This window comes from Macaca fascicularis, chromosome 8 (assembly GCF_037993035.2).
Source record: "Macaca fascicularis isolate 582-1 chromosome 8, T2T-MFA8v1.1".
Taxonomy (NCBI): Eukaryota; Metazoa; Chordata; class Mammalia; order Primates; family Cercopithecidae; genus Macaca; species Macaca fascicularis.
Window position 1 is genome coordinate 7,263,968 of NC_088382.1, and position 23,943 is coordinate 7,287,910.

The following is a 23,943-nucleotide window of genomic DNA, read 5'->3' on the forward strand; positions in this document are numbered from 1 at the left end:
CTTGGCATACAAGTGTTAAATAATTTTGCGGGTGTTAAATCTCTTGCAGGCACAGCACAAGGAATAGTATTCATGTGAATCCAGGGTCGTGGCATCATTTGGGTGTGAAGGAAGTCCCTTCAGAACTTGGGGTGTTGAAGTTGAGATTTAAAAGCGGAGCAGAAGCTGCTCAGGCAAAAGGAGTGGTGCAGGGAGAGAGGGGCAGTGAGCACTCTGGGCAGAGGACACAGACCCTCAGAGGCCATCCATGTCAGGAACTAGCAAAGTACATTGCAGCTGGCCCTGAAAAACGGGGAGAGGAGGATAGCAGGCTCAGGGGCTTGCCTACCATGCCTGGGGAACCCTGTCAAGGGTGGGGAACTTTTCTTTTCTTGTTTTGAGACATGGTCTTTCTCTGTTACCCAGGCTGGAGTGCAGTGGCCTGATCACGGCCCACTGCAGCCTTTACCTCCCAGGCTCAAGAGGTTTCCAGGCCCTACCTCAGCCTCCCAAGAAGCTAGGACTACAGGTGAGTGCCACCACTCCTGGCTAATTTTTTGTTTATTTTTTTTGTGTTTGGGCAGATGGGGTTTTACCATGTTGCCCAGGCTGGTTTTGAACTCCTGGGCTCAAGAGATCTGCCTGCTCAGACTTCCAGATGCTGGGATTACAGGTGCGAGCTGCCATGCCTGGCAATGTGGAACTTTTCTATGGGGGAAAGGGGAAACCATTGAACAGTTTCCTTTATTTTTAAATATTGTGGCAAAATACACATAACACAAAATTTACCATTTTAACAACGTTTAAGTGTGTAGTCTAGTGGCACTAAGTACACTCACATTGTTGTGCGGGCATCATCATCATCCATCTCCAGCACTTTTTTGTCTTGGAAGACTGAAACTCCATACCCATTAAACAGTAACTCCCACTTTCCTCTCTCCCAGCCCCAGGTAACCCCAGCTATACTTTCTATCTCTGTGAATTTAACAGAGTATAGGTGCCTCATCTGAATGGAATCACACGGTGTTTGTCCTTTTGCGTCTGGCTTCTTTTACTGAGCACAGTGTCCTCAAGGCTCATCTATGTAGCATGTGTGAGAATTTCCTTTCTTCTAAGGCTGAATACTATTTCATTGTCTGTATATACTACATTTTGTTTATCCAGTCATTCATTTGGACACCTATCAAAAGATTTTAAGAGAGTAACATGGTCCCATTTACATTTTGAAAACATCAGCCTGGTTGCTTTGTGGAGGCTGATTTGGAAGAAGATGTGAGTAGCTGCAGGGAGCCCATTTAAGAGGCTACCAGATGAGTCCAGTATAAGAGGCAGGGTGGTGGTGAGGATGGTAGAAATTGAAGGTTTAAGAGCTATTAATACTTAGAAGGAGGAATGAAAAGGTTTATTTGGGTGTAGGAAGCGGAGGAGAGAGAAGACTCAAGCCAGAATCATTTCAGGTGGATGGGGCTGTTATTTACAAGGACAAGCTGCAGACAGTGAGTTGGGCTTTGGGTTTGTGGAGTTTGAGAAGTGCATGGGCCATTCAGGCAGGGATATATCTTCTAAGCTGGCCTAGAGAGACAATCAATGCCAAAGGTGTGCGTGAAACTCCTCTCTGCAGAATGAAAAGCAGAGAGGGCAAAGGGGGCATTCCTGGGTAACTCCAACATCTGAGGTCTAGTAGAGTTGGATGGGCTAACCAACAACAGTGCGAGGGAGTGTTCTGAGAGCACCAAACCAGAGGAGTGTGGTGTCATGAGAGCCAAGGGACGATAAGGGCTTTTAGGAAGAAAGTGTTTGGTGAGAGAGACCGAAAGAGTGCTCACTGGTTTCAGCAACACAGAGGTAACTGGTAGCATTGGTGAAGGCAATGGCATGTTGAGAAGCTGCAGAAGCTGAGACAATCGATGGTTACCAGCCATATGTTCTTGGCGTAGTTGTTCAATTTCTCTGAGCCATTAATTCCTAGTCTGCAAAATGATACACCCAATAACTCATGCCACCTGTGCATTTAGGGATGGGAGGTAGATAGGATATAGCTTCCAGAGTCAAGGCAAGGTTCTGTCCGTATAAGGTGATCTTCTTGACTTTGTGGTTGACCACCTGCACTCTCTGTTCTATGCAAGCCAGCAACAAAGCGGTTTTGCAGAGTTGGTCAATGTTGTCTTCAACATCTGCACTCAGGACTTTTAATGGATGGGGGATTAGGATGAGCAAGAAAGGCCAGGCTTTTCTGTTGCAGGAAGCATTCCAGGTGCATTTACTCACTCTCTGGTGTTTGATTTCTGAGAAACCAGCAGCAAGAGAGAGGATGCTGGGGTCAGGAGGCCCGGTCTCTGGGCTCAATGCTGTGGCAAGCCACTGACTCCCACCCCTGAAATTCCTAACCTATGACATGGAGTCTTCTTCAGCTAGATAATTCTGGAATGTATTTCCTCATTTTAGGTGTGTCTGTATCGCAAATAAGTCCCTACCAAAAAAAGCTGTTGTTGTACTTTCGACAAAAAGACACATCTCCAAGCCAGATACTTGCGTAGCTCTTGTCACAGTTAATTCCCAGAACAACACTGTGATCTGGGCACTGCTAATCCCATTTAATACGTGATGATCGCTAGGTTTCAGGGGCTAGTGACTTGCTCACTTGGGAGAGAGTGTTTGTACCAGGGAGCAGGAAGTTATGTTTAGGCAGGGGATTATTAATTGAAACCATAACTGATCACTTGCTCTTCTGCAAAAGGAATCTGTTGTGTCAGTCAATGCCTGGAAGAATCCAGACACTCATTCCTGTCCTGAGAGTAAATCTAACATCCTCAGCTGACACTTGGAGACCTCTGTTCTTTGGATCCAATCACATTTTCCTGGTTTAGTGTCCACTTTTTTCTTGCACTTCCACTTACACCTATGCTTTGGTTTTACTGCTCCCTCCAAGTCCCACGTCTTCTGCCTTGATAGCTTCGGGCAGATGATTCCCTTGGTCTGGGACACCCTTTCTTGGTGACACAGTTTGGAATTCTGTCCATGTGTCATGGCCAGTGAACCTTTCCTGACCTCCCAATGATGTAGCATTTTCCTCCTTTTGAATCCGCACTGTATTTTTTACTTCTCCCCCAGTGCCTCTGCCTTGAATCAGAGTTGTTTGCCTCTTTATTGCCTTTACATTAGAAGGTGATTTAGTCTTTGAATTTCACACAAAGGAAACCCATGACAAGAGTTGGCACATAATGAAAGCTCAGTGGGTGTTCGTTAATTTCAGATGCATGTATCCTTAACTGGTTTTGGCTCATTTATGCACTCATTGATTGAACAGCTAATTATTAGGGTCTAAGATAATGTATAGGATGTTCCATCACCTTTAGCTTGGAGAAAACATCCCATGAAATGGTCACACATTTCTTCTGGGATGCCCCCTATTAGCCATCTCTGCTGGGGCTTCCCGTCCTGGCACGTTCGCACAGTATGTAAAAGGTTCTGAAGGACCCATGCTCTCATATGATCACTGCCTCAGCCTGTGAGACTAGTATAGCAGATCCATCTTCCCCAAGGTCCCATTTTCTGGAGGTGGAAACTAATGATGTTCAACAGTGTGGACCGATTTGCTTTGCGTTTTCCAGTTACTGGGTCTGTAGATGCTGAGTCTTCTGGCTTCCGGTCCTGTGGTGTTTCTGGGAGCCCAGGAAGGATAGGAAGGTAAAGGTAAAGGAGCAAGTAGGGAAGTGAGGAAAACACGCCAGAGAGCAGTGTGGAGAAGGAAGAATGCGATGCCTGGGGCTCATGGCCTTGTGTAAGGGCAGGTTGCTTCTGGGGCTGCCACCAGTGTACCTGTGTGAAGGCAGACTTTGTTCCTGCGTCCTGGATCTCACTCACTGCAGGTTGGCTTCTGGGCAGAAGAGGCCAATGAGCTGGGCACGGAGACCAGGTCAGAGGCAGGTCTTGGCCCAGATCTTCAAACAATCCTGCCCTAACTCTACCTATGGACTTCAAAATTACAACTGCCTTTAAAAGTAACCAAAACAATGCAAGCTTTATGTTTTAACAGTATTGAGAGTTGGGTAATTCAGGATGTAATGGAACAGCTGTCTTATAGGGAAAAAGGGAGTGTACTCTCTACCCCGGTTGCTCCCTCCTACCTCTATAAACCCTCATTTCCTCCTTACCTCCTACCACCCAGCATAGCTGCTTCCCTGTAAAGCCCGTGGAAGGCCAGGCTGGGTGCTGGATTCTGGGACCCTGCACGCTTAATAAATAATCATGCACCTGCCATGTGAGCCCTGGCTTGGAGCCAGGCTTTCTCATCAAAGCAGACTGCTTGTGTTGTGACCATAAGTGGTAAACTCTGCCAGACACTCACAGCCATCTGGAAGAGCAAGCTGGATGCTCCCAGCAAGGCCCAACCAGAATCTTCACGGGGTCCCTTCCTGGCCTTGGGTCCTTGTTTATTAAGTATGAGTGTGGCCCTCATGAGTTATAAGGGTTTTACCTTCCTCCATTGGAATCTACTATCCAGAATGGGATCAGCTCCCTCCAGGAGAATTTCATGCAGCCTGGAAACCTTCCTCACCTTCTGGCTTGGGTTATGGGACTAGGCTGCACCCTACAGCATGGCAGGTCTGCAGACTCAGGTGGCTAAAACCCAGGCTACCTGCTGTGAGGAACTGGGTGGTGTCGGGAGTTACCTAATGCTCCATGCCTCAGTTTCCCCATTTGTGAGGTGGTGACAATAACCAGTATCTACTGCAAAAGATTGTTGCAATGATTAAATGTTGTTATGAAATTAGGATAGTGCCTGGCACCCAGTCAGTGATGGTGGGCCTTACTGCTTTTGCTCTTTCTGTAGGCACCTGGAGGCTCACACTCCTTGAAGGTGGACACTTCATTTCAATCGTCTTTGGTTTCCTAATCCCTATACCTGTGTGGTCCACCCTGGGCTTCCAGCAATGTCCCTGAGCTGGGGTCGACTGCCCTTCCACCTAGTCCAGGCCTACTGTGTTCCCCTGGTTCAGTATTTATCCCGTGCTCAGAGCATTGGAGCTGGTGTGAATCATAGGAGTTGTTGGATACCACCCTGGGCTGGGATAACTGTAATTCTCATTATACAACAAGCATGTTTATATATCAAATGCAAATACTAGGTATAGATATTTACATTTGTGTGATCATGGAATTTGCCAACATTAGTATATTAAACACTGACTCCACTGGCCAGTGATGCAGTGAAATGAAGGGACTGGATGGAGCAGTTGGGCTGCTGCGTCTTGGAGGGATGGGATAGCAGGTGTGTTGCTGTGGTGAGACCTCGGCTCCCTCCTGGAGATGGCAGCTGAGCTAGGCCTTCACCTGGGATGCCAGGTGTTTTGGTATCAGGGACTGAGGGAATGCTCTTGTTAGGGGTTGCTCAGTGCTTTCAAATTTTCACAGGTTCCTGGGTTTGTCGCTAGACACACAACCAGCAGTTTGGTTTCTGTCATAGAGAGAAAGGACTTCTGAGCCAATGGTACCCCTGCTGTACTCCACAGCCATGACTCCACCTCTCCCCAAACCATCTCCACTGCACCTTTCGGGTGGTCTGCTCAGGACCTTGGAGAGATGACATGCTTTGAACAAAGGCTCAGGATTCAGGCTTGAAAACAGCCTCGCTGGAAAGCAGCAGTGCCCTCACTGGGGCAAGAACCTCCATGTGCCCAGTCTTTCCAGTTGTGGCATCACCATCACTCTTAACTTCTGTATACTTTTCTTAAGATCTGACCCTCACAAGCAGACAAATAAAAGCAAACATTTATTTCTTGTGCATATATATATATACACACATAATCAGCCAGCTGGACTCAGTTTAGATTATCTCAATTTTGTTGGCAACACCCAAAGCATTGTAATCAGGATTCAGTTGAACATATGCCTTCTTCTCTCCATCAGGCCGAACCGGAGCTGACCTTGGCCACATCAATGTCATAGAGCTTCTTCACAGCCTGCTTGATCTGGTGCTTGTTGGCTTTAACATCCACAATGAATGTAAGTGTGTTGTTTTCTTCTATGTTCTTCACTGCTGACTCAGTGGTCAGCGGCAACTTGATGATAGCATAGTGGTCAAGCTTGTTCTCCGGGGGGCGCTCTCCCGAGGATATTTGGGCCGCTTGTTCTCTCTGGGCTGCCTCTGGAGTCACAGTGTCACCGGAAAGTGAGTGACGTGTGGGTCTTCTTTTTCGTGTGGCTGTGGACGCCTTTCAACACTGCCTTCTTGGCCTTCAAAGCCTTCACTTTGACTTCCTTCCACTTTAGGAGGGGCAGGAGCTTCCTTCTTTTCTTTCGGCGCCATCTTGTGAAAAGGCTACTTTTTTTTTTTTTTTTAATTGTGGAAAAATCTATATAACATAAAATTGACCATCGTAACCATTTTTAAGTGTGCAGTTCTGTGGCACTAACTATATTTACATTGTTATGCAACCACCACCACTATCCATCTCTAGATATTTTAAAATCTCTCCCAGCGGAAACTCTGTACCCATGAAACACCAACTCTCCATTTCCCTGGCAACCCCCATTCTACTTTCCGTCTGTATGAATTCAGCTACTCTAGGTACCTCATATGAGTGGAATCATTCAGTATTTGTCGTTTTGTGACTGGACTTATTTCACCTAGCATAGTGTTTTCAAGGTTCATTCATGGAGTAGCACGTGTCAGAATTTCCTCCTTTCGAAGGCTGAATCATGTTCCATCGCCTGTGGATGACCCATTCTGCTCATCCATTCTGCCGTCCAAGGACACTTGGGTTACTTCCACCCTCTGGTCGCTGTGAATAATGTTGCTATAGACATGGATGTACAAATATCTGTTTGTGTCTCTGCTTTCACTGACTTTGGGTATGGATATGGTTTGGCACTGTGTCTCCACACAAATCTCATGTTGAATTGTAATCCCCTGTGTTGGGGGAGAAACCTGGTGGGAGGTGATTGGATCATGGGGGCGGATTTCCCCCTTGCTGTTCTCATGGTAGTGAGTGAGTTCTCACAATATCCGGTTGTTTAAAAGTGCATGGCACCTCCCTTCTTCTTCTCTCTCTCCTGCTCTGGCATGTGAGATGTGCCTGCTTACCCTTTGCCTTCTGTCATGATTGTAAGTTTCCTGAGGCCTCCCCAGCCATGCTTCCCACACAGCCGGTGGAATGATGAGTCAATTAAGACTCTTTCTTTATAAATTACCCGGTCTCAGGTATTTCTTTATAGCAATGCGAGAATGGACTGGATCATATAGTAATTCTATGTTTAATTTTTGAGGAACCACCATGATGTTTTCCATAGCAGCTGCACCGTTTTATATTCTCACCCCCAGTGTGCAAGGGTTCTGATTTCTCTACATCCTCATCAATAAATGCTATGCCATATAGTTTGCAGGCATCGTATTTCATTCTTACAACAACCCAGGAAAGCAGACCATAATGCCCAAATATAGACAGGCAGTTTGGAGACATTAGTGAAATACAAAACAATCTTTCCAGGGCCAGCTAGGAAAACAGGGAAGTCAGGATCCAGACGTGGCTTTGGATTCCAAAGCCCATGCCCTCCCCAACCTATCAGACTGTATCTCTAATAGATGAACGGATTCGTAGTTCACCTAAAATGCTAGTATGAATTATGGCCATGTAAACTGGGTACCTCCTCAATAGAGTGTTTTGGGTACTAGGTTGTCATCAAACCATCTCTGCACCATGGTGTGCCTTGGCTCCGGGAGAGCATATTCTAACGCATAACTAGAAGAAATAATGGAACCTATCATAGATTTGCTCTTATCCAAGCTGATTAGTAATGAGGCACACTGTGCGCAGATTCCTTTCCTTTTACTCATTTGGCAAACAGTTACGGAGCCTATCCTCTGTGCTGGGATGTGCATGGGGCTGGGATTTTAGGGATTAAAAGGTTTGGTTCCTGCCTATGAGCCACTGAAGCCACAGGTGGCAGGGACTTGGCAGGGTAAAGAAGGTCTGCCCACAGCAGGATGAGATAAAAGCTGGTGGAGGTTAAGTGAAAGACGTCCCTGCTTTTGAAGGTAGGAACAACAACCAGGTTTCACAAATAAAACTGATGACAGAACCTATGTATCTCAATGCATTGGCTGCTGAGAAGTTGCGCAAACTGTGGCAACAATGAGCTTTTGTTCTGTGAACCCAAAGCAGTTGAGACAGGTCTCAATCCATTTAGAAAGTTTGTTTTGCCGAGGTGAAAGGCTTGCCCATGACATGCGCCCAAGGTGGTCAGGGGACGCCTTGCTTTTTTTACATTTTAGGGAGACATGAGGCCAATCAATATGTGTCAGCTGTACATTGGTTTGGTCTGTAAAGGTGGGACAACTCAAAGCGGGGGCTTCCAGGTCATAGGCAGATAGGACCCCACAGTTTGCATTCTTTTGAGTTTTTGCTCAGCCTTTCAGTGAATATACAATTTACATGTGAGGGGGCAGAGGAATAGTCACTTATGCCTTAGTCTGGCTCAGTGAATCTCCATTCTCCATAAACAAAAGGGCTGAGGAAGCAATCAGATGTGCCTTTGCCTCAGGTGAGCAGAGGGATGACTTTCTGTCCCATACCTGGGAAGGGAAGCTATCGGTTTATACTATCAGGGTAAAATTCAACAGAACTGCTCTAGGGGAAAGATCTGGAGGCCCATAAGGAATTTCCCTGTGGGAAAATTGTGAGGGAGGTATGTAGCTTTTAAAATCTCTGCAGCTATCTTATTTAGGAATAAAATGGGAGGCAGGTTTGCCTATCGCAGTTCCCAGCTTGACTTTTTCCCTTGGCTTAGTGGTTTGGTAGTCCCGAGATTGATTTTCCTTTCACAGGTTAAATAAATATTGCTGTGCAATATTCTTAAATAGATGAACAAGATTATTAGCTGTTGAAAATCAGAATCTTGAAATTTTCTAACACATTTTTTTGTTTGAGACCAAGTCTCACTCTGTTGCCCAGGCTGGACTGCAGTGGCACGATCTTGGCTCACACAACGTCCGCCCTCTGGGGTCAAGCGATTCTGGTGCCTCAGCCTCCTGAGTAGCTGGGACTACAGGCATGTGCCACCACAGCTGATTGATTTTTGTATATTTAGTAGAGATAGGGTTTCACTATGTTGGCCAGGCTGGTCTCGAACTCCTGACCTCAAGTGATCAGCCCACCTTGGCCTCCCAAAGTGCTAGGATTACAGGTGTGAACCACTGCGCCTGGCCCTTTGTAGTGCATTTAAATCAGTCTAAATATCCATGGGTTACTTATTAGTTTGCCCATTTATTCATGGATGTTGATCGACTGCTTGCTGTGCATCTGGGAGCCTCCTGTCTCTAGGCTGGCTGTGCCCTCAGCAGCAACACTCTTATCCCTCCCACGTGTGGGCCTGGGTCAGGGTTCACTACTTTGGGGAACTTGGGTGGGATTTGGATAGTGTTGGTGAAGCAGAGGCCACCATTCCTGGAGATGGTGGAGGTTTCTCAACCTTCCTGGGAGCAGGCCTCAGCCATGGGTGGGGAGGCTTCTGTGACCTTGGTCTGCAGCCTGGAGGATGACAGTCCCCCTGTGCCCGCCCTCCCTGTTTCCTGGCTCCACTTGCAGGGACTCTGTCCTGATGCCACTCACATGGAATCACAGGACAAGCAAGGTTCCTTTCCGCCTAGAACTTCTGTTTTACTAGAATAGGTTAACCCAGCGGGAAAGAGGGACAACAAACCCATAAACTCTGTGTGTGTGTGTGTGTGTGTAAAATATGGTGTCGGCCGGGGGAAAAAAATTAATCAGAATAAGAGGATGAAGAGGTTAGTTTAAGAGGAGGCAGTCTGAGAAGGCCTCTCTGGAGGGGAGCCAACAATATTGTACACATGCACACGCACAAACACACCCACACCCACACATACAGACACACACATGCACAGATATGCACAGAGACACACACTGACACACAGACACACACGCAGACACCCACACATACAGACACACACACAGACACATACACATGCACAGACACACACACATATGCATACACACCCACACATACAGACACACACATGCACAGACACAGGGACACACACACTGACACACACACTGACACACATGCAGACACACACACACAGATACACACACATACAGAACACACGCACAGACACACACACAGACACACACAGATACACATGCAGACACACACACACATGCAGACACACACACACATGCAGACACACACACACACATGCTGACCCACAGGTGCACATACACACACAGGCCAAGCCAGCTGGTATTTCCTCTCTTCCCCTGTTTTGCCCAGGCTCGCAGGCATCACAGTGTCTGCTAGCCACATCCTCCACCCAAACGTGAAGCCTGGGAGGGGAGCCTAGAAGGTAGGTAACAATAAGGTCAAGGACAGTTGCTATGGCCTGCCTCAGAGGACACATCCCAGATGAGGCACAGGCTGGGAAGGAGCCCAGGGGCAGCAGGGACTCAGGGGGAAGAGAAAGGATGCGGGGAAGATAAAGGACAGGCTGGATGAAGCCCTTCCACGATTCTTTCTGACCTCGCACGCCCTCCGTCCACCATCCCTCAGCCCTAGTCACCAGCGTGGGTGCTCCAAGGACCGGTGGGAATTGAGAGCATGAGCTCAGCCTGCGGTGCGAAGGTGACTTTTCTCACTGAATGCCTACCGAGCCCTCCTGGCTTCCACTCTGTGCTGCCTGAAATGTCTATGAATGGCATCTGTAAGTCTGTGGTATGTAAAGGCGGCCTTCCTCCTCCCTGATGGGCACAAAGGCAGCGCTGTAAGGTGAATTCTAGCCCAGCGGCGTGTGTGAGCTGGGGCAGGTAGAATCCAAGTACTTGCCTGCCTATGTCTCTGGCCCGTCCTGGGGGCTGGGCTGACAGTGACTTTATAGGACTGCTGCTGTGAGGGTCAAATGGGCTATATACAGTGAATATGCAATTTACATGTGAGAGGGGGATAGAGGAATAGTCACTTATGCCTTAGTCTGGCTCAGTGAATCTCCATTCTCCATAAACAAAAGGGCAGAGGAAGCAATCAGATGTGCATTTGCCTCAGGTGAGCAGAGGGATGGCCCGGGGCATTCTGTGTGGCTCGGCTCATGGCTGTAGCATTGCGAGAATCCCAGGTTTTAGTGTCTGCGACTGTGAATTCCAGAGCCTTCATGGCTAATTACTAGACCAGTAACTGGGAGCATATAACCCAAGTGCCCAGGTCACATTTTCTTTAGCTGCAAAACAACACCTGTTTTGCATAAGACCAGATGGCAAAATGTGGGAAAATGCTGTACTGAATACAAGTTCAGAGTGACTGGCTCCACCGGGCCCAGGCATTTGGCAGTTGTGATGGAATGCACTTCACATCTTCCTCTGGCAGGGTGTGTGTACTCAGCCCAGGAGCGGGGGAGACCTCATGTTAATATTAGGTTGGTGCAAAAGCAATTGCGGTTTCAGACCGTGAATTTTAAATCATTATAACTAGGCTTAAACACATTTTTACTAGTCAAAGTAGGAACCATTACAATCAACACATTTTTGCTGATGAGAAATAAGTTTGTTTATTCCTGTAGTGTAAAAATCCGTGTTTCAGGATTTGAGTAACTGTTGGAAAGAGTTTCTGCATCCTGCTGGTTGTGGAAGCGTATTCCCTGCAAAAAGCTGTCCAGATGCTTGAAGACATAGTTGGTTGGCAAGAGGTACAGGTGAATGTGGTGAATGAGGCAAAACTTCATAGCCCAATTCCTTCAACTTCTGAAGCATTGATTGTGCAACACGGGGTCGGGCATTGTCGAGGAGAAGAATCGGGCCCTTTCTGTTGACCAGTGCCAGCTGCAGGCATTGCCGTGTTCGGTGCATCTCACGGATTTGCTGAGCGTACTTCTCAGATGTAATGGTTTCTCGGGGATTCAGAAAGCTGTAATGGATTAGACCAGCGGACCACCAAACAGTGACTATGACCTTTTTTTTGCTGTGAGTTTGGCTTTGGGAAGTGCTTTGGAGTTTCTTCTCAGTCCAACCAGTCAGCTGGTCTCCACCGCTTATCATACAAAATCCACTTTTCATTGCATGTCACAATCTGATCAAGAAATGGTTTGTCGTTGTTGCACAGAATAAGAGAAGATGACACTTCAAAATGATGATTTCTTTTAAATTTTTGTTCGGCTCATGAGGTGTTATGCCCAGACCGTTTATTCCCTGAAGAAGACCACCAGAGTCCAGAGTCAAAGCTAAGCAGCAAGGATCTTTATTACAGGTTCGAACCTGGAACTCTCCCTCGCTCGTGAAACGAGACGGGCAGGAGAGCTCCCCCACTCAGCTCCGAACAATGTTATATAGTCTAAGAAAAGTGGGCATAGAGTTATTATACAAATCAGATATATGATTGGCTAGTGTTTGAACAAGGCGATTTGGCTAACTATGATTTGTTCCTGCCATTTCTGATATTTTGGTTCAAACTTTGAGGCGGGAGAGCAGGTTTATGGCAGCAAGAGTTTATCTTACTTAAACACGTCTTGTGACCTTGCCTCAGAACTTACAAAATCTCTGGTATGTGCAAAACAAAATCTCTGGTACGTGCAGAAAACCAGGTACTCACAGAACTTACGAAATCTCTGGTATGTGCAAAGATTAGAGAGCAGAACAAGGGTGTAGCGGGTGGGGGGCGGGTACACATCTATCTTTGTGTCCTTTCAGAGGCACCCACTTATTGAGCATTTTCACCTTTCCAATTTGCTTCAAATGCGGTTGACGTTGAGTTCTTTGATGACTTCTTGAGTAGTTGTAAGAGGATCAGCCTCGATGATTGCTCTGAATTGGTCATGGTCAGTTTCCCATGGCCAGCCACAGTGCTTCTTATCTGAACCTCCACTGTGCTGTGTGTTCATTAGCAGTTCCTGGGCCAAATGCGTTGTTAATGTTGCGAGTTGTCTCTGCTGCTTTACGACCCATTTTGAACTCGAATAAGAAAATTGCTCAAATTTGCTTTTTGTCTAACATCATTTCCATAGTCCAAAATAAATATAAAATAAACAGCAAGTAATAAGCCATTAGCCAAAAAAGTGAGAAATGCGCATTAAAATGTATAATATAAGCACATTTATTTAGGAATGTATTCCAGTATCAATCAGCAAATTTCCACAATGCAAAAACTGCAATTACGTTTGCACCAACTTAATAGAAAGCTTTCCATGCAGATGCATGGAAAAGTGAGAGCTCCTAAACAGCAGGGACCAGGCCCTATTTCTTATAGTTCTCGCACTCTGGCCTCTTTTCACATAGTAGGTGCTCAGTAAATAAGCACAGCATGAGTGTGGCTGTAGGTCCATGTTCAGCGTAACGGTACAACTAAAATAATTCTTGACCCACAGCTGGGTTGAGATATCCGTGCAGCTGGAGCCCACTCACTGTGTGGTCCTGTTCCATTCCAGTCATCCACCCGCCCATGAACACAGAAGAGAGGGGTCCTGTCGAACTCTAATACCCCTTCTTCCCAGGCCTCTGTGTTACCACAGCATCACCAATTCCCTGCCATCCCTGCCAGAGCTTGCAAACAGCCAAATCCCACAGGTGCCATGGCAGGATCCATGGCGCCCTGGATCCCTGGCAGAATCTCTTCCATGGCAGGATCTTTTAAGGGAGTGGTGGAGAGGGTGAGCACTTGACTTCAGTTATCTTTTTCAGTGAAAAAGCCACTAAAAGTTATTTTACAGTGGGAGGGAGACCAGTGGAAGAGAGAAGAGGGGAGCACCAGGGGTCACTTGTATTCTGGGTGCTCTGACTATATTTTCTCACTTAATTTCAGATCCCCAAATCTAAATAGCACCAAGTCAACATAACCAAAGAGATAAATTTCATAAGAGCTAGAAATAATATTGTCATGATGGTTATTATTCAAATATTTTTGGTACAATTTGGAATTTTTTTTTCTAAATTCTCATGGCACACCTAAGAGGTGCTCACAGAGCACCAGTGTTTCAAGGAATAGGAATACGCGACCAAGAGTACAACCTGTGGACGGCTGAGTTCCTGCTTCTGCCTCTGGAACAATGTCTGGTCGGATCAAAACAATTTCTTAAGGTGCTTACAAACCTTGACAGCAAAAACATCCATTTTTTGAAATTTTAAAAAAAGAATGGAAATCTGAGAAGGAATGAAATTCAAAGAAAAAATGTTATTATGATGCTCACAATCTATTGGCAGTTTGGCAATACTATAATATATACACAGCCTTACTATTATTTTTGAAAAATGAGATAATTATAAAAAAAATTTGTATTTATTTTATGTTATAAACATAAAATATTTTTAAATTACTTATAAACATACATAAAATATGTATTAAATGTAAAGGTTGTAGTTAAACACAGGTTTCTGCAGCCACTATATATATATTATATGGAAACTTCAACTTCATCTCTCCCCACCAAAGAGACTTCTGGGAACTTGAAATGTAGTTTAAAAACCACTTTGTTTTTCTTTTTCTTTTTTTAGACGGAGTCTTGCTCTGTCACCAGGCCAGAGTGCAGCAGTGTGATCTTGGCTCACTGCAACCTCTGCCTCCCAGGTTCAAGTGATTCTCCTGCCTCAGCCTCCCAGGTAGCTGGGACTACAGGCGCCTGCCACCACTTGGGCCCAGCTAGTTTTGTATTTTTAGTAGAAATGGGGTTTCACCATGTTGGCCAGGATGGTGTTGATCTCTTGACCTCATGATCCACCCCCCTCGGCCTCCTGAAGTGCTGGGATTTACAGGCACACGCCATCACGCCCAGCTATTTTTTTTTTTTTTTTTTGTATTTTTAGTAGAGACAGGGTTTCACCATGTTGGCCAGGCTGGTCTCCGACTCCTGACCTCAGGTGATCTGCCCCCTTCGCCTTCCCAGAATGCTGGGATTACAAGCATGAGCCACCGCGCCTGGCCTAAAAGCCATTTTCTTAGCCAACCTCTTTAACAAAACTAATTTGCAAGAAACAGAATCTGGAAACTTGGTGTTTGGTTATTTTTCATTGTACCACTTGACCAAAGCTTTACAAATTTTGACTTTGGCATATGGCTTTTAAAAATTTTCAGAAAGACACGCTCTAGCTAGAATTCCCAATTCTCTCCTCTGTCTATCCTTCCATTTACGTAAACATTTTATGCAGCTGTCTGTGGTGGACTGCAACTTTCAGAGAGTCAGAAACACGGCTGCCTAGAAATGCAGATATCATAGAGCAATAGAAGCAGTACCATGAGAGAGGTCATCTCCTCTACCTGATCATTTTGCAGAGGGGGCCTAGAGACGGGGAATGATGACATTCATTCATTCCTTTATTCATTCATTTGGCATTTATTAAGCAAGTGTGTTGCAAGTATGCCATTAGGGTATGAAATTACAAACATAAATAAAATACTGTTTCTACCATTTCAGAACATAGTTCAATTGGGGAAAAAGACACACCAACAACCAGAACGTGATGAGTTATCGTAGGAGCACTTTTCCTTCAGGAAACAGCTGTTGGTCCTTTGTTGTATGCCAGATTCTGTGCCAGGCTCAGAGAATACAGGGAATAAGTCAGAGAGGTCCCTGGTTCTGATGGAGTTTAAAGACCCATCAGGAAGTAGATTTGAACAAGTTCATGAGAAATGTTGAATGGTTGGTTGTGGCAGCTCACGCCTCTAATCCCAGCACTTTGGGAGGCCAAGGCAGGAGGATTGCTTGAGCCCAGGAGTTCGAGGCCAGCCTGGGCAACACAGCAAGACCCTGTCTAAAAAAGAAAGTTAACAAATAAATAAAAAAGAAATAGTGTTGAGCAAAAATGTTTCAGGTGCTCACTGTGTTCTCCATAGGCACACGTCGAGGAGAGAAGAGAGGGCATCAGGGGTCGCGGACTTGCAAACAGCAGTGGTGGAGCCCATTGGCTCCCTGGAACCCTTGGGACTTCATGGTGTGGGCCGGCATAGGTGGTCTGAGAGGATCTTGGTAGGCGGTCCCCAGAGAGAGGCCTTGTCCTCCGTAGTGATCACTATTTCAGGGATGGAGTAGAGGTCAGGGCAAGGAACGACTACATGTCACAGAGAGTGACGCTCCCTGCTCAGAGAAGTGGCTCTCTTAGAAAGGGGACATCTCGGTGGCAGGGACTGGCACGCCCTCATCTCCCTCTGAACTGACTCGGCTGTGCAGGGCCCGCCCTCTCTAAGCTGCGTAATGGGGAGGAAATGGGCTCCCAGGTCTCTGCATTTGTCTTTCCTTCAAGATTGAAGGCCATGTGCATAGGGTCGTGTGAGTGTTTCCGCAGCACTTGGCTGGGTAAAGGTGGCAGAATACATGGAACGGACAGGATGATCCAGACCTAGGTCCACCTGGACGCATGCATGTGGCACGAGACGTGGTGGAGCCACTTCACGGATGCCTTTTTGATAAGCCATTTACAGGGTGTCAGGATGCTTCCTGAGGACAATAGGATGCCATCAAAGGTATTGAGGACGAGTGATAGAAATCATTTTCATTTTTCCACTTTTTTAGAGACAAGGTCTTGCTCTGTTGCCTATCCTGGTATGTAGTGGCACAATCATAGCTCACTGCAGTCTCAACCTCTCTGGTTCAAGCAATCCTCCTACATCAGCCTCCTGAGCAGCTGGGACTCCAGGCATGTGTCGCCATACCCGGCTATTTTTTTATTTTTATTTTTTAGACTGAATTTTGCTGTGTCATCCAGGCTGCAGTGCAGTGGTGCAATCACAGCTCACTCCAGTCTCGACCTCCCACCTCAGCCCCCAGAGTAGTTGGGACTGTAGCCAGCTGTTTATTTTTTGTAGAGATGAGGTCTCACTATGTTGCCCAGACTGGTCTTGAACCCCTGGACTCAAGCGATCCTCCCACCTTAGCCTCCCAAAGTGCTGGGATTATAGGCATGAGCCACTGCACCTGGTGTAATTTCTTTTCGTTTTAAAAAGATGTGGAGGAAGTAGATTGGAACCAGAACCACTGCACCTGGTCTAATCTCTTTTCATTTTAAAAAAGATGTGGAGGAAGTAGATTGGAACCAGAACCACTGCACCTGGTCTAATCCCTTTTCATTTTAAAAAAGATGTGGAGGAAGTAGATTGGAACCAGAGCCACTGCCCCTGGTCTAATCCCTTTTCATTTTAAAAAAGATGTGGAGGAAGTAGATTGGAACCAGAGCCACTGCGCCTGGTCTAATTCCTTTTCATTTTAAAAAAGATGGGGAGGAAGTAGATTGGAACCAGGGCAAGGAAGATCTAAGGAGACAAACTGAGTGGCTGTTGTAATGATCTAGGTTGCTGGATATTTAAAAAAACGTATTTTGTTCACTGTTTTATTCCCAGAACCTAGAAGAGTGCTTGGTTCCAAAAAGACACCCAGTAATAGTTAATAAATCAACAAAATTCAGTTGCTGGTTTGAGGGTCAGTGGAATGTGGGTCCCTTTTACTGACACATCAAATTGCTGATCAAATCTCTTAGCATTAATATTTCCAATGACTCTGGAGAGGAAAGGCCCTTTTCCAGGCTTTAGACCCAACTGACAGAGAAAAATGAAAACCCAGGTACCACAAGGCTAAAAGGTGAAGACGGAGTCATCTGAAATTCTCCCCAACCAGCTCATCAAGATCTACTGGTTGATATAAACATGTTACCTGGAAGGATGACCTCATGTGTTTGTTTTCTGTTTTGGAGAAAGGAAGTGTGTTTGGCAAGGGTGCTTCTTCCTTCGTTCAGCTCCGGGAATCCTTGAAGTCAACAGATTTCCAGCAGGTTGTGCTCAAACAAGGTTGTATTTCATGGCAAACAAGGCCTTCGAAAGAGACAGGCCCAGTTTTCAATCACTCTCATGACATGCGATCATGGGCAATTAACTTAACCTATTTAATATCCATGAGTCAGCTTTTTCCATCTATAAAATGAAATAATCCTAGTGCCTATATCATAGAATTGTTCTGAAAAATAAGTGAGATAATATGTGTAGTGCATTAAGTAAAACATGGAACAAATAAGCACTTGCTGGATGTTAGGGGTCATTACTTCTACTACAATTGAAGTGGAAAATGGAAAGAGAGTAAGGTCTGCTGGAGCCAGATGTTCCCTGGTGGATGCTTTGGTCTGGGGACTGGCGACACACCTGAATGGCCTATTGCCCTGTGCTGATGGCTTAGCCTGGTCTGTCTGCTGATCACGAGCCAGGAGGAGTGGGAACTGAGCCATAGCCACGTTGGAAGAAAATCCAGGAGCAAACTCCATGTGAGAGTCATGAAAGCTGGCAGTGGAAGGGCTGCCGCCTGAAAGCTGGTGCTTGGCGTGTCTGCATGAGAAATTAAGGGATCAGGATGGGAATGTCTTTATGTTAAGCCTTTTCTGCTTGAGGTGACTGCATATGACAGAGGACCCAGAGTGACAGCATAAACTGGGGTCTCCCTGCAGACTTAGATGTGACATGGAGGCTGCATAAGGTGGCAGAGATCTTGAGTTGCTCCACAGCCAAAGAACCCATGCTCGGTTACGAGAATGTGAAGACCACACGCTTGGGCCAACCATGCTGGGCTGGTGTTGGATTTGCAGGCAGGTTCTGAACACAGAGTATCAGCCGCGACTTAGACTGTTCTTTTTTACATGGGGCCGCCAGTCTGAATGCCTCCCCAGTGGGATCTGTGCTAAAGCCCTAGGCAGGGGAAGTAGAAGTTCCCAAATAAAAAAGGTGAGTCACAGAAGTAGGGTAAGAGGCAGGAGGCAGCTCCTGGGGTAAAACCTGCATCAGAGGGAAAAGGGCAGAGCCTCTTAGCAGGGAGCCAACCTTGCTGCCTGGGCAGACGCATCTTTTACTTTCTTGTGTATTTATCAGTCCAGGAAAACGTAAGCCCAGCCCATTCAGGGGGCTTAACGCCTTTATTTCCTGCTGCGTCCCCAACTGAGAGAAACAGGCCTAGCACAGCAGAGATGCTCAAGACGTATTTGTTGAAGAAATGAATGAATGAACGAATGGATGCAGATTCGTTTACGCAGCAATCCCTTGTCAGGTGAGAAGGTAGAAGGTGCTGTTCTAATCCCTTCCCTCTTCACCTCTGCCTTACCAAATTCCACCTATCTTATGGGGTTTAGTGAAAATATCACCATTACCAGCTGTTTTATTTTCCCCTAAAATGGTTTTTTATCTGTTGTTGACATGTAACTTGGCCCTGGATGGTTTATGGTTTTTGTCTTATTTTGCCTATGTTTGGTTTGGTATAAATTTGATATGAGATTGTAAGTTCTTTGAGGGAGAGGCCATGCCTTGGAATCATAGACCTCTCCAGTCACAGCGTCCTGAGGAAGGGAACTGAGGCTCAGAGAAGCGAAGCTAGACAAACGCTACAGAGCTCTTTGTGTGTTAAAGTGCTCCACCATTTCTTTCTGGGGAGACTTCTGACCTCGTCCGTAAATGCATTCTTAGCGCTCCTGCAAATGGAAGTGGGTTGGCCTTCAGTGGAGGGATGTGGCCTCTGGAGATGCCTCAACTTTCACGAAAGCACATAATTTCCAGTTGAACTGTGGTAAAAAGAAACCAGGCGGCATTTCAATGAGACCATAGAGCCTCTGCATCCCAGGCATCTGCTGGGGAGGTGGGGGAGGTTCCTGTTAATGCCCTCCCCCAGCACTTACCACAGTTGCATCAGGAGACACGTTCTGTATAGAGGATGCTTCGTTCTTTTGGTGCTTTAAAAATTACCCCTGGGTTCAGAGCCCAGGGTGCCCACCTTTACACAGTGGAACCACCAGGGGAGATTAACTGAGAGTCTGGCACCTTATTAGGTCTGATTAGAGACATTTACCATCTACTCTCCTTGAAGCCTCTCTGGAGGCTTCATCTGTACAATAAGAACCTTGGTCTCCACAACCTATTATCTTAATCCAGACACTCTTTTCTCTGATTCCAGGTCTTTAGATAATAACTCTTTCAACCAATTGCCAATCAGAAAATCTTTCAATCCACCTGGAAGCCCCCACTTCAAGCTGTCCCCACTTTCTGGTCCAAACCAATATACATCTTACATGTATTGATGAATGTCTGCCTGTAACTTCTATTTCCCTAAAATGTATAAGATAAAGATGTAACCCAACCACTTCTGGCACATGTTCTAAGGACCTCCTGGGGTTGTGTTGGGGGCCTTGACCACTCATATTTGGTTCAGAATAAACCTCTTTAAATATTTATTTTAAATCCCCTGATTTAGCCAGATTGACAGGGGAACCTACAGGGAGACATTTAGACATTAGTTTTTTGTTTTGTTTTATTTTGTTTTGTTTTGAGACAGGATCTTGCTGTGTCACCCAGGCTGGACTGCAGTGGCTCGATCATGGCTCACTGTAACCTCAACCTCCTGGGCTCAAGTCATCCTTCCACCTCAGCCTCCTGAGTAGGTGGGAGTACAGGTGTGCGATACCACACTTAGCTAATTTTTGTATTTTTTTTGTAGAGACAGGTTTCACCATGCTGCCTGGGCTGGTCTTGAACTCCTGAACTTAAGCAATCTGCCTGCCTTTGCCTCCCAAAGTGCTGGGATTATAGTCATGAGCCACCACACCTGGTGGCAACATGAGTTTCCTTCTTTGATGTGTGTCTATGTTTTTAATGACCTGAACTGTGAGTCTATATTGAGTAACATAATGATAACCAGCCTATGAAACTCGCTGTGTGGACATTGGTGAGGACATCGTACCCAGCATTACACATTGAACAACTGGGCTTAGAGAAAATGAAGGAAGTTTCCATTCAGGAAGGAGCTAAACCAAACCGTAGTTGTAGGGGACAGTTTTGTTCTAACTGAATAGTTGAATTTCTTCGGAGCAGGCCAACACGAAAGTTATAAGAGTGAAATTTCCATGTGAGGTTCTGAGCAAAACGTAAGTAGGAGAGACAACTATTTTCTTTGGGGGTCATGTGCCAACCTGCCCTGTGAATGCCTGGAGGGAGGACAGACTCTTGCTCTGGGGCATTTTGTATCCCTCATGCGTAGCCGACATCCTTAATCCCAGCATGACAGATTTCCTGAATGTGGCCTCTGGACTCTTCTCCACAGCCAAGGTGAATGGGATAACATGACTTGGACCACGTTTCCACGGGATGGAAGTCGGGCCATCAGCCTTTCTTTAGGCGTGGCAGCCTAGCTTGTCCTAGGGTGCCATAATCTCAAGACCTGGGGTCTGGACAGGGAGAATCTTTATCCGCCAAGGAATCAAATGGGCCTCAAGTTAATGATTTGGGCTTTGCCTCAACCAGAGGCTGGAATATAGAGCAGATCTGTTTTTTTATTTTTTTATTTTTTTATTTTTTATTTTTTTTTAACAATCCCTTATGTTTATAGGATTCAATTTCAAAGAATTGAGATAGTATCTCAATTCTTCTTTGTAACAATACCCAGAGATAAGAACTACCTTAAATTTACAGATAAAGATAATGAAGCTGAGAAAGTTTTAAGTGACTTTCTCTACACTAAGTAGCTGAGTGTGGATCTGTGCATGGGCCACTGAACATCAGCCACTGAACGTGGATCACTTACCCAAGTCTACTAGCCCTGAGGCGAAGGTCAGAGAAAGGAAGCCTTGGAAGAGATGGTGTAACAGGGTCCGTGGAGCGGGGATCTGCACATTGGGCCACGCTGCTTGCAGATGTGAGCTTGTGGGGATTTCCTCACTCTTGGGACGCTGCCTTCCTTTCCCCGGGATGCTCTGTACTGTGCATCCTCCGTCCCTGCTCACTGTGTTGCCCCCCTAATCGATCACCCTACTTCTGTGCTTTCTCCTCTCTAACCCTTTCGCCACTCAGCAACCAAAGTGATTTTTCTTTAAAACATTGTTTTAGTTTAGATTCAGAGGGTACACGTGCATGTTTGTTACATGGGAATATTGTGTGCTGGTGGGGATTGGGCTTCTACTGTACCATTATACAAAAGGTGCACATTGTACCTGATAGACACATTTTCAACCCTCACTCCCTCCCTTCCCAATCTCCCCTGTTCTTCGGAGCCCCCAGTGTCTACTGTTTCCATCAAGGTGAGTTTTCTGAGATGTAAATCGGATTACTCCATTTCCTTGCTCCTTACTCCCTCGTGACATTTCATGGTACACAGATACGGAGCATGTCCTCTCCCTTGCACTCGCCTTCTCCTCTGCAGGTGGTTGTTGCCTGCAGCTCCCTGTGCACAGCTCTGCCTTGCCACTCAGGCCTCATCAACACCTTTCCTGATCATCTAGAATGAACGCATCGCCTCCATGCTACTTTACTTTCTGGAATCCTCATCCTCCTGCCTCTTTGTTTCCTTGGCCAGCTTTGTGTTTCTTGGCAGTGTGGGTGGTTACCTAACATTGGATGCTGTGTTTAATTGTTTATAGTAGACACTTCTTTAATTGTTTACTATTCACCCATAAAGGCAGTGACTCCTTTTTCGGTTGGTTGCTGCTCTCTCTCACCAAAATGTAAGCTCCTTGAGGGCAGGGGCCCTGACTTTCTTGTCCATTCCTGAATTCCACATGGCTAAGGCAATTCCTGATACATGATAGAACCTCAAAAAAATGTTTTTTTTTCTTTTTTTTCAATCAATGAGAAAAAAGACAGCATTTTGAATTGCAATGAAGAGAATAGGGAAATAAAAGCTTCAACCCAGACCTCGTCCCTGGACAGAGAAAATTCCATGTACTACATATATGGACACCAAGATGGGAACATACACCCCACCCTTCAGTGCATTAGTCCCTCCAAACCTCACCCCTCCCTTGGCCCCACATCCCTCAGAATGCAGCTCAGTGTCACTTCTAGGGCCCACCTCAATCAACTTGTTCATATCCCTTTAAGCGCCTGCCTGGCAATTTGGTAACCGTAGATTTCTCTGTCACCCCAACTTGAGCTCATGGAAGGCAGGGGCGGACTTCTCCATCCCCGGATCCCTTGCATTATCCCTGCACATCACAGGGGTTTGGGGAGCACCTGGTAAATGATGAGGAGAGCGAATGAGTGACCAGCAAAGTCTGGAGTCAACTTTTGATGTCCCGAAGTCAATGAAAAGGCCAAAATGTTTCTTCAACGGCTCCTGCAGGAAGCATTTGAGCAGAGGAAATGACATTACTCAAACAGCATTGACGTCATTTTCTATATTCTCGATGTTGTGGTGTTTAGCACTTTGATCCTGCAGGGACTGCCCATTGGGATCAGTGAGGAAAAAAAGACAGTGTTTTGAATTGCAGTTGAGAGAATAGGGAAATAAAGGCTTCAACTCAGACTCCATCCCTGGACAGAGAACATTCCCATCTACATATAGGGACACCAAGATGAGGAAACATATCTTGTCTTTCAGTGCATCGTCCCCTTCATTCTGCTACAGCCAGCAAGCAACGCTCTGTGAGCACACTCACCGTCCCAGAGCCCATCCCCTAACTACCTTCTCTATCAAACTTGCACGCACCAAGCAATATTTCCCCAGCCTGCCCTAAGTCACCCTAGAGCCACGTACCAGACAACCTAGAGCTCAGAGCCTGACAAAATTATCCCAAGTATCCAATTCTAAGCTTGGGGACCTAGGAGACCTGCCCTGCCTCATCCATTCCTTGCTGTGAGAACCCCAGGAAGGCTATGGGCCATGCCCCTCTTCCTCCTGCTGCCTCCTGAGCCACCCTGGTGCTTCCTGCACGGTCACACCTCCTGCTTCTGGGAATCTGTGAGCATCAGCTTCTTCCTTCATAATATCACTTCATGTGTGTGTGTGTTTACCATGCCTAATTAAAACAAACCCAAGCATTTTTAGAACACAGATCCTGTTCTGATACTTTTTTGGATCCTCCAAAAAAAAAAAATCCAATGAGGTTATGCATTTGATATACCTAAGACGCAGTGATAAACTTGCTAGACATCTTCCTATGCAAATAAGCATAAAAATGATGTACAAATCTTTACTTAGCCAAAAAAAAATGTTTCTGGTGGATTTCATGCAAGATGATGGAAAAA

General features: G+C 46.0%; 1 long non-coding RNA gene across 8 annotated transcripts in view; it reads left to right on the plus strand.

Moving 5' to 3' along the window:
- LOC102115048 (uncharacterized) overlaps nucleotides 1-23,943 on the plus strand; it is a 275,169-nt gene that overhangs the window by 54,404 nt on the left and 196,822 nt on the right. For 4 of the 8 annotated variants that reach the window (XR_010577086.2, XR_010577089.2, XR_012417010.1 and 1 more), the window contains exons 4-5: nucleotides 406-508; nucleotides 5,890-5,985. This is a non-coding gene — a long non-coding RNA (uncharacterized lncRNA). Of the gene's footprint in view, nucleotides 1-405; nucleotides 509-5,889; nucleotides 7,544-23,943 lie in introns of those variants that run through there. The other 4 variants (XR_012417011.1, XR_012417012.1, XR_010577092.2 and 1 more) reach the window with 2 other exon arrangements.